Source organism: Sinocyclocheilus grahami, unplaced genomic scaffold (assembly GCF_001515645.1).
Source record: "Sinocyclocheilus grahami isolate Dianchi unplaced genomic scaffold, SAMN03320097.WGS_v1.1 scaffold1.1, whole genome shotgun sequence".
Lineage (NCBI taxonomy): Eukaryota > Metazoa > Chordata > Actinopteri > Cypriniformes > Cyprinidae > Sinocyclocheilus > Sinocyclocheilus grahami.
In genome coordinates, this window is record NW_015505180.1 from 1,015,949 (window position 1) to 1,025,846 (window position 9,898).

At 37.3% G+C, this 9,898-nt stretch overlaps 2 long non-coding RNA genes across 2 annotated transcripts in view; both read right to left on the reverse strand.

Annotated features, from left to right (window-relative positions):
• Positions 1–1,914: 1,914 nt before the first annotated feature.
• The window catches only part of LOC107557091 (uncharacterized), a 38,513-nt gene continuing 30,529 nt past the window's right edge, over positions 1,915–9,898 (reverse strand). Inside the window, exons 5-6 of the long non-coding RNA XR_001605386.1 lie at positions 3,519–3,623; positions 1,915–1,951 (exon numbers count right to left, since the gene is read on the reverse strand). This is a non-coding gene — a long non-coding RNA (uncharacterized lncRNA). The remainder of the gene's footprint in view (positions 1,952–3,518; positions 3,624–9,898) is intronic.
• LOC107557661 (uncharacterized) lies at positions 6,388–7,897 on the reverse strand. The gene is made up of 3 exons (XR_001605442.1): positions 7,788–7,897; positions 6,694–6,715; positions 6,388–6,585 (listed from the first exon to the last, which is right to left on the reverse strand). It is a non-coding gene; the product is annotated as an uncharacterized lncRNA (long non-coding RNA).

Here is a 9,898-nt window from a genome sequence, read left to right on the forward strand (position 1 = left end):
TTAAACAAGATTCAACACTTTTAAACCCCAGCAGACTTAATTAAGGGTGGTACCTTGCGCGCAAAGGGGGAGGGGAAAGAGACAACGATGCATGAGGAAGGGAAGAAGGAGTTTCACGTGGGGTGTGTTTTTGTAGCGCTTTCTCGCCGTTTCCCGCAATAAACGGCTTAAAGCTTCCCCTTTTAGCTCAGCGCGCTCACACCCACATTCGTACATGCACATGCTCAGACAAAACCTTGACTTAAAAGTCCCCATTACTTCTCCAAAACTGTCTGAAATATCAAACAATGCATTGCCGGTGGGGTGGGAGGTGGAGTTAAATCGGCCCAGACTCATTTCCATACAGCTTTACATGTTTCAAAAAGATACATAATTACAGGGTTTGTACATAATTGCTCCAACACATTGGAAAAAGCCAGGTTTGTTCTTTTTTTAAATGCTGGCGCTGCGGCTCAGAGACTTCGCTTCTCTTCCGTTATGTGGCTCGAACAATTAAAACAATACGGACGTCTTGGAAAGGAGCTCAGCTCTCATTATCGCCTTCTCTTCTCCTGCGTCAGAACATTTACGGCTTAAAAGAAGGCCCTGGCACCTTGGCATTGAAAGACACTCTTTTTTGGGCTCTTTTCCCTTCCCTTTTGCATTTCTGGAACAGTGCGGCGTATGTGTGTGGGGTGGGAAAAAAAAGAAAATGTAAATAAGATGGAGTTTGCGACAGCTCTGTTCTGTTCCAAGAGACGAACGTCTGCATCTGAAGCAATCAAAAAAGGCTTTTCTTAAAGAGTTTCACCCATCTTATTCTGACTCTTTGAACAGATGCACACATTGTTTGACTTGATACCAACACGCTCGACTCTAGAGCACAAAAAATCGGAATGTGATTCAGGCAAAGGATGAATATTTGACTTGAACTTTTAACATGAAGGCAAATTGAGACTCGCATTTATCGTTCCTTAGCACGCTAAGAAACTGGGAATAGTACCACCACGACTCATAATGATATGTTTGGAGAACTTTGCATTACATTTACGCATGGGAATTCCTAGGACCAGGACATTTTGAGAATAAAGCTGTAATTTTGAAATTGGACTTTTACTGTAATAGACTTCAATATTAAAGTAGACATACTTTGAGAATAAAAGTCAAAATTACAAGAATAAAGTCATATTAAAGTAGTAATATTTTAAATAATGAATAAATCAAAAATTGAGAATGTCATACCTTGAGTTATAACTTTTATGACAAAGTCAAACATTAAAGTGATAGTTCACCCACACAAAAAAAACACACCAAAAAAATTTTTTTTGATCATTTACTCACCCTCATGCCGTACCAAAGTTAAACCTGTATGAGTTTCTTTCTTCAGCTGAATACAGAAGATATTTAGAAAAATGTAGCTATTGACTGTCACAGTATATATATTTTTTTCCCTTCTTTTTTTTTTTCATACTGTACCAAACATACAGGTTTGGAGCGATGTGAGGGTGAGTAAATGTTGACCAAATGTTCATTTTTGAGTGAACTTCAAGATAAAGCCCCTTTAAGATCAAATGAATGTAGTAATACTTTGAGAAATTATGATAATAATGTCTAAGCATAATGACATTAAAATAGCGATAGTTTGAAAATAGTCAACATTTTGAAAAAAAAGTTGTAGTAAATAATAAAATAAGAAATAAAATAGTTAATTATTAAAATAGAAAAATATATAGCTAATGAAAAAAATAATTTTAGAAACATAATGCCTTCACTTTGGAAGACCCTTCATATTCACTCACAATCGTATAAAGTCCCCTGGTTCGCAAGTGTGCTAAAGAATTCAACTTCAAAGTTTCTTACACATGACAACAAAAAAGAAATTAGCGTAATTATTAAAGGAACTCCGAAATGAAAAATCTGTCATTATTTACTCACCTGCATAGCATTTCAAACTCGTCTGGTGTTATTTAATCTGTGGAACACAAACGAAAACATTTTGATGAATTTTCAGTCAGCTATTTTTCAAAGGTCTATACAAGACGTGTGTGTGTGTGTGTGTGTGTGTGTATATATGTATAAACTAATAAAATTGACAAAAGCACATAACAAAATTACTGAAATTAAAAAAAAAAAGCCAATTCAAAATAATAAATAAATACTACATAAATAATACTGAAATAGCACTAGACCAAATGTCCTTGAGGTCATGGTGTCTGTTCAGGGTAGTACATAATTAAAAATGTTTGTATAACTACCGGTTGACTATCAGTAGTTGAAGGTCAACCAAACAGCCCAATTCAGGCATTTTGGGGCTGTCTATTACCCTTATTTACTGAGCTGTTTTGTTAGCTCTGTATAGCTTAAAAAGTAGCTTAAGGTATAAGATGGACACTGGGAAAAGAAAGAGTGAATCGAACAATACGCTATGTACCAGGCATGCCCTTAACATATGCAATTTGTTTTTCTGCACTTGCCGAAGGGATAACGCCAATCTCTGACCCCACTGCAAACTTAAGCAGGTCCCCCGATGCCCGGCCTTCATGAATCTTTTAGGCAGAGGGAGTCTGGAGTTCAAAGTTTCTGTGAACTCGAGAAATAATAAGCTGCCTGATTAGCGTTGCTAAAAATACCAGCATGGCCAAAAGGAGCCAGGTGGTAGGACGGGCCTCCGGCATATTTGCATGTTCAGAGGCCGATCTGATACACAGATACACGCCATACAATGAAAGGGGCCCTCCGCTGGCGCTTTTAAACGTGACACCAGCCCCTCAACACATGTTTTTATATACAGTAAGCGTATGTTACAGTAGTATCGCATTGTGCCTTTCTTCTGCCAGGTAATTTTAGCTTAATATAGGAAATATACACTTTTGCTTTCATTGTCCTTTCTATTAACAGTAATGTTGCTCCTCTTTTCATCTCAAAATAGACTTAAAGTCAGCATGAAATGGTCGTTACATCCATTTTACTAATGTAACATACTGTACTTCTGTGCGGGACTTGGAATTTATTCATAAGGAAAGTTATTTCAGAGCAGAGTTATTTTAGTATCATTGAGATTTTCATTTTCATTTCTGTTAAAGTTTTAATTGTTGTGTTTTTGTCATTTTTATTTTTGTCTATACGTATAGAGTTTAAAAAAATATTTTTTTATATTTTATTCCAGTTTTAGTTTGTTATTTTAGTACATCAAATTAAGCTAAATAAAAATGAGAAATGCTGAAATAAAATAAGCTTATGTTATGTGTGTGTATATATATATATATATATTTTTTTTTTTCAGTTAGTTTATAAGTAATAAGTTTTAGTTAACTATAATAACCTTGTTTCAGTGTTGAGCAATTTATGTTTTGATGAAACAATATCTTTGAAATTTTTTTTTATGTAGATTTCAAGTTGTTGACTTAAAACTGCACTCGTCTAGCCATTTCATGGAGTTTATTTTCCTGTGTTGATGATGTATCTCTATTTGAATAGATAATCTGTTTTTTGTTTTGTTTTTTTTAATAGCCACATAACTGCCATGATTTACTACTTACTAGTCAGTTGTAAGCGGCATAAGGGGGTGGGACATTCTCCTTCAAGAGAGCATCTGATTGGACAAAAATCTGTGTAGTGCAAGATGTCATCACTGCTCCATCATCCTGAAAGAGAAAAACATTTTAAATTTTATATCCAGTAAATGTGAATTTAGTCAACATTTAGGAGTAGACCAGCACATAGATGACCTTGTGGCTTTAAATTGGTCTTTTACAACATGGCAATGCTGTTTGTGGTCAGGGTAACAAGAAGAGGACAGATTCTTCATTTGTTCATATCAAAAATGCTTTAGTGGTAGAAAATCTGGAATTGCTAAGATGAAAGTCATTTGTTTTCCTGCTCCAGAGATCTGCCACTTGCGCAGACGGCATCAGCCGAGATATTGCGTTAAACTCTCTGTACCATACACGCTTTCTCCTCTCCTTATCATTCTCTCTCTCCTCCTGTTTTATATTTAACTTCAACCTGTCAATTAAAGAGTGAGAGGGCAAAGAGGAAATAAGAGAGACAGAGAGCGAGAGAGACAGCAAGAAGCACAGAACTAATTAGGCAACTGTGTAATTTTAATTAGCTGTTTTGATAATTAAACTAATTAGTTCCCCTGTGTTTCCACTACGTGCTACTGACTGGAGTTTTTTTCTTTTTACAACACAGCTTCAGAGCTCCACTCCGTCAGTTAATTAGTCACTTTTGCATCAGAAAGCTTTATTGATAGCCTTAATTCGCAGTTGAAATGAGAAATCTGCTGTCAATAATTTGGATAATTGCCCGCCGTTTGATTGTGGAGAACAAAAGTGGCAGGCCTTTGAGTTTGAAGCTGTTGGAAATCCCTCGGGTCATTTCCTGGATACTTAGCTCTCCGTCCAATCTACATATCAGCAAATAACACCGCCGTCCACAACATCTCGACCCTGCTAACAAGACGGGAATCCTGCCAAATGAGGAACGCTTTGACCCGCCCCACCTACGTTTCCCATCATGCTCTCCTCTTCTCGTCTGCCTCAGCCCTCCTCCCCACTCCTCACACCCAGTGTCCTACGTTCGCGGTAATTGAGGAAGGAGGGTGGGGGGAGAGAGACAGAAAGTTGCAGCTTTGCTTTGTAGCTAATTAGTGTCCTTGGAATTAAATGAGCAGCTCTTTGTGCACCTCCAGCTCCTGCGGCCCATGTTTGTGAATTGAATAATTGATTCCCCTCCACTAATCAGAGAGCGACATAATGAGCCAGTTTAATTAAATGGGGATCTAACCTGGCGAACACTGGGAAAATATTTGCTCGTTTACAGCTAATCAGAAATAACAGAGCGAGATGGTTCGGAGGGTGGGGGCTGGAAACCAAAAAGAATGTGTCTGATTGTGCGCTTCGAAAGAGGGGAATCGTAAAACGGTGAAAGTTGCTGAAGGAATATATGAGAAAATGCAATGCTAGGTTTGACGTTTCTCAACGTTGGGGCCTAAAGTGAGAAAAACTCGGCTCTTTGACTTCTCTTCTGGTATTTTCGGTGGGCCCTGGGCCATGGGATGATGGTAGCAGATTGACCTTTCCTTATCAGAGGCGAAACACGCTGACACGCCCCTCATGGGCAGCACCCCCAGGAAGAGGTTGAGATAGCCGAGGTACCCCTGAGCATTTACCTCTCTGCCGGACCATAGGATGATGGTAGCAGATTGACCTTTCCTTATCAGAGGCGAAACACGCTGACACGCCCCTCATGGGCAGCACCCCAGGAAGAGGTTGAGATAGCCGAGGTACCCCTGAGCATTTACCTCTCTGCCTCTTCTCACCTCCTTGATGTGCCACTAGAGGCACCACTTACCCTCAAAGGCTTGTGGATCCTACAGACCTTTAAGTACGCTAAGATAAAATAATGGTGGCTCAAAGGTGTCTATGGCCAGCCACCAACTGGGTGATGGAGATGGATACAATTTGTAAAAAAAAAAAAAAAGAAAAAAAAAAAGTTGAGTTTAAGAGTCTGGGTTTCAGCCTGGCACAGTCTGAAGGATTAAAAAGTGTGTTGCAGGATGTTACACTTTACAATAGGGTTCAGTTAGTTAAAATTAGTAAATAAATTCATTTTTGAAAATGTTTTAAAATTAATTCTTGAAAATATTTTAAGCATTTATCGATTTAGGTTAAATTATACATACTATATTGTTCATTCATGTTTGCTTGTTTTTATTTTTAAATATTATTTTTAATTAACACTTGCTGTAAAAGTATTCTTTATTGTTAGTTCACGATACCTAATGCACTAATATTAACAAATTGAAACTTATTGTAAATATGGTAAAATTGGCAATGGTAAAAAAATGGCCACGGAAGTGTTTTGTAAGCCTGAGGAAGGAACAGTAGACTGACTAAAATGTTGCCAAGATTTTTGTGATGATGCAACTTGACTAGTGTGAGGGATTTATATGTTTCTAGTTTATACTGTTAAATGGTAGAAGAATCCAAAACAGAATCCAAAGAAAAATCCAAAATAAACTCCAAAATAAAATTATTTTATAATAAAATAATTTTTAAAATGAAATATTTAGTAAATTTGTTATTTTATTGCTACATTTTATTGCCTGCCATCTGCTGAATTTGTAGTTTCCAAATACACCGTGCCCTAAACTTCCCGACAACCTCACATGTTGTTCATTTGGAGTTTGGCTGGATTTGTGTTGATATTAGTTTACTAAAACACATCAGCACTATAAGAGGGCCGCCGTGGGACAGAAGTGGATCACTGAAAGAATACACACTCATCTTGCCCCAGCCTTCTCGCCCTCCTCAACCCCCCAATGAAAAATGAAATACTGCATTGAAATTCCACACCAGAGGAAGGATAGAGAGAAGCTAAAGCTTTGAAGCTCCAGCCTGTCAGTCTTTTTTGTGTTTTTGTGTGTGTATGAAAGAGAGAGAGCGAGAAGATGAGTGAGAGAGTTCCATGTTCTAGTGCTCTCTCTCCTTCTCTTTCTTTTTCTCCAATCCATTCCTCTGTCTCTCTCTGTCCCTCTCTACCTCTCCTACCACTCGATTCCACAGGCCCCTTTTATTTTCCACCTCTGTCATTCCCAAGAGCCTGCACAAATCAGAAACACAGATTTGAAAAAAGTTAGGTTTGTGGACTTTGGAAAGGAGAAGGAAAACATCCCTTTGCATTTGACCTTGCCAAGCAGCAAAACCACACCTTGGCCATATCTCGGTTTTGTCTGATGAAGAGAACAACAAAGGGTGGAAGAAGAATTAAGAAAGAAAATGTAAACAAACAACATACAACACTGGTCAACGTGGACAACCTGCTTTCCTTTAAACGCTACATGAAACACCTGAAGTTTACAACATCACTCCCTATGGGAAGAATTGCATTTTTTGATCCTTTTTAAACTTGTTCCCTAAATCCAGGATTGTCATTTATTCGATCCAGAATAAGCTAATGTTATTTATTTTAATTATTAGCTATCAATCATCATTTACTCACCCGCATGTCATTCCAAACCCCTATGTCTTTCTGCACAGTATTTCTATTATAAAACACAATAATAGAAATATTATTAGAAATATTACATGAGTCATTTTGATTCATTGTACTTGTTGCTCTCTTCCACATCAGGGGGAACTCCTCTTAAAATATGTAACCGAGCATAATTTTGGCATTTAAAAACATTAATACTGTGTGAGAAATATATTAGGGGTCATATGATGCTTAAAATTTTATTTTTTTTTAAACTTTTTTTATTTTGTGTATTTGGTGTAACAGAATATATTGACATGCTTTAATGTTCAAAAAACATATTATTTTTCAAATACTGTACATATATTATCAAGAAAATATGTCTCTTGAATTAAATAGTAGGTTTTTAAATATTTTATAATTTTTGTATTTTACATTCAAAATAAAAAAGCCAAAGCCATAGCTAGTTGGTAAACTTTTATCTGGAAAATATTTACTTTATATTATGTATTTTATTAATACTTGAAAGCCAACACAATGTGGACAGCCCTAGATAAAATATATTTTTGAAAAAGCTGACTTTTCTGTGGACCTCACATGACTGGTTCATGGTCCATACGACTTGTTCACTATATTCCCAGTCGACAGACAATAATTTAGTGTGAAAATGATTAATTTGGTCATAGAATAAACTAAAAATAGCCCAACAGTATGTGTACAGAAAGTAATTAAGCACATAGAACTGACAACCATATTCACATGCAACCTGAACCTGGCTGATGACGACCTTCAAATGCTTTGAGAAATATCATCTCTCATTCTAACGTTACCGCAGGGGATATATCTCGAAGTTCTGGTCCACGTGAGAGCCAAATCCACCATCTATCCTCCATCTTTACTAGAGAAAGGCGCGTGTACGCGATGAGACACTGTGGCTGAATATCAGACAGACAGAGAAGGATAACGAGCCTCATCCTTGCCGTTCATTACTGCCGAGAACTCCCTAGCCTCGAGGGATGGGATAATTCCCACGGTAACCACTGCACATTCTTAACAAGCAACTATGCTGAACTTGCTCTGAGTGAGTGCTGCAGCTAGTCCACCTGATTTGGCGGGTCCAGCCCACAAGTGTGTGCTTGGTAACATGAGAATGATTAGCAGGGTCTTATGGAACACTTTGATTCCCCGCTGACACCCCTTGCTCATGTTTGCAAACAAACACAGAGCCTCTTTACAGAAAACAAGGTATTTAGCAGCCATTGAGAGTTAGTTGTGTAACACTTTTAATATGGTGTCTGACTAGCATTAGCAGTTCCAATTCATCCCAAAGGGTTCAAGTCTGAGTTTTGTGTAGTTCAGGGCAAGTTCTTTCACTCAAGACTCCATTTCAATTTCTTTAGGACCTGAATGTTTGTCTAGGGAGTTGTATGCTTGATTTTATGCACCTTTTAGCAATTAGCAAGAGGTGTCCATGTAGTTTTGGTCATGTAGTGCAGTTAATTTTTTCGCTGTCACCTTATTGTGCGATTTTGTGCTTTTGAAAGAAAACACTATGATTATTTAGCCTCAGGAGTGTGTTTTTTCTGGGCAAAGGCCTTGAAGAGAAGCATTAACATCCGTTTGCCACTTTGAGAGGGCAGCCATTACTAATCGCTAAGAAATTTCCTTACAACCTGAGGGCCTGTCAGGTTGTAAATGAAAAGGAATTAAGAAGAAATCCATACGTTTCTACACCCAACCCCCTGCCCTTGAGTTCGCTCTCTAAGCTTGCGCACACTAGATGGGAGTCTATCATTAGCAGACCAAATTAAACATTAGCTCTTCGGCTGCCGGTAGTTTGGGCTAATTGCTAATCAGCATTAAAAGTTGCCTGGCACGGAATATTGCTTACCATAAGCTAAAGGTAATTAGCTGCTTGAGACAAGCTAGGCCAACTTGTCTGTTGTTGTCCAGAGTCCGTTCCTAATTACTGCCGGAGGGCAATGACAGTCATTCAATGGAGATTAAGATTGAGGCGAAAAAATGGAAATGCGCCATAATGCAGGAATAAGCTAGAAATGCTTCTGTCTGCTTTTCTTTAATTTCCCCACTCTTGCTCTGTTTCCCTTCTGCACTCTGTTTATTACCAAGAGGGATGGATTCTCACATGGCAAATCGACAGCAAGGAAGCTTGTTGACAGCCAAAGAGTCAGTTGAAAAGCTCCATCTTGAACTGAGCTTAGATCATCAAAAGATTCCTTGAGCTTTGGGTAATTGGCATGACACTTACAGATATACGCAGTTATATAGGGCACATATAGCATAATGCACATAATTCGATTTTTGCTTAATCTTTTCATTTGACAAAAATGTTTTACATTTCATTGAGAAAGTATTTCTCAATTTAAGGAGTAGCTAATTAAAACAAAGGTATCCTTTGTGAATCTTAAGTGAATCAATTTGTTAACATGATTCATTTAAGCAATTCATTGACCAAATAAAAGATTCACCAATTGAATAAAGAATTATTTAAATAATTTAAGTTTCCGTAACTTTTTTTAAGTGAGCTGTTTGTAATTTTGTACTAGCTTTATTAGCTGTATTTATTGTACAAAACTTTAATTCAATGCTGTCACCCAAATTCCAGACCCTTAAAGGTTATAAAATCTATATAAATTTAGGTAATTTATATATAATATTGGGTAATGACACATTCGGTTTTATGCATATATGCCAGACACGGTTAAAAGGGGGCACATATACAGTAGTGCACAATTTCCTTTTTTCTTAATCTTTTCATTTAAAGGGGTCATATGATGCGATTAAAATTTTTCATTTCTCTTTGGAGTGTTACAAGCACTTGGTGCATAAAGAAGATCTGTAAAGTTGCAAAGACTAAAGTTTCAAATCCAAAGAGATATTCTTTATAAAAGTTAAGAGTCAGCCACGCCTACCTAAAACG